The following is a 1,309-nucleotide window of genomic DNA, read 5'->3' on the forward strand; positions in this document are numbered from 1 at the left end:
CCCCCCAACTTTCAGTATTGACTTAGCTTTAGAATAAGGGAAGAAAAAGTATTGGTTGGTTGACTGCGAACTGTTTCATGTTTTCCTGTGAAGAATGTACCACAACAGGGCTTTGAATGGTAATAATAGCACATGCCCCAGTCCTTTTAATTAAGCTCCAAAGGGGAGAGCCTCGGCACCCAGCCCGCTGGTTCAGCACGGAGCCGAGGTGCTGGTGGCCTGGCGAGGAACGGCTCCTGGGGGAACCAGGACGGGTTTTCCTAGAATTTGTATTTAAAATTGCTATCCTTTGTTTTATTTTTAAATGTTAAATAACTTTATTGTTTGCAAATGGAATGTTACCCGAATTTTTTTGTTTTGTTTTTTAAATCAAATCTGTTAGGAGATACAAGCGTGGAAAAGGAAGATCATTAGCAGAACTCGCCAATAAAAATGTCACTTGTTCAGGTGGTTTTTATGGAGTGGTCTGTCATGATGATGTTACTGGTAAAAGTTCTGTTGGAAAATACAGACGTTTTAGATGATACCAGTGTGACAGGCTCATTTTCTTTAACATATTACTGCAGACACACAGATGTGAGCAACACTGGTTGTAAAAGGTGCAAGGGCGAGGGGTGTGTGTGAGTAGGGGTGCTGGTGTGAGACATACATACCCCCAACTATCAACGTTTTTCATGGCAGGGTCCACTGAGGGAGGCGTGTGGGGACAGGGTGCCAGCAGGAGAAATTTGAATGATACTGCTAATAGGATTCATTCTCCACTTACCTGTACGTTCACCACAAATACCTTCAGTAACCCACCTAGACGAATCCTTTGTACCAGCAGGCAATGAGGTTCATCCAAATCCGTTTTAGTATTAATTTTCATCTTGCACGGATCATGGGCGTGAAGTGCACTGAGAAGGAGGTTAGTGCTTGTCTACACTTTTTTAAATGCTCTGAACAATGGATTACATGGGTTTGGGGTTTAGTTTGTTTTAGGCAGCTAAGCACCGTTTTCCACGCTTTATGAAGAACTTTACGTGTATGTGCTTAAAAGGAGGACTAAGGGCTAGAACCAACCTTGTAAAAATAATATGGACATTTACCATCGATAACCCCTGTAGCAGAACCCGGTATTTACGGGGTGACGTTCCCCCCTTCACTGCATCGCCTCCCCTGCCTGGAATGGGCTCCTACAGCCCGAGAGCCTCCCAGCTGCTGGTAGGTTTCATTAACCGCGCCAGAAGACACGCTGCTGTGCCCCTAGGCCGCGCTCCGGGCTTCCCGTGCTGGGCGCCGGGAGAGCCGCGCGGCGCCGAGTGGAGGG

The sequence above is a fragment of the Egretta garzetta genome, unplaced genomic scaffold, assembly GCF_000687185.1.
Source record: "Egretta garzetta isolate BGI_Z169 unplaced genomic scaffold, ASM68718v1 scaffold113, whole genome shotgun sequence".
Classification (NCBI taxonomy): Eukaryota; Metazoa; Chordata; class Aves; order Pelecaniformes; family Ardeidae; genus Egretta; species Egretta garzetta.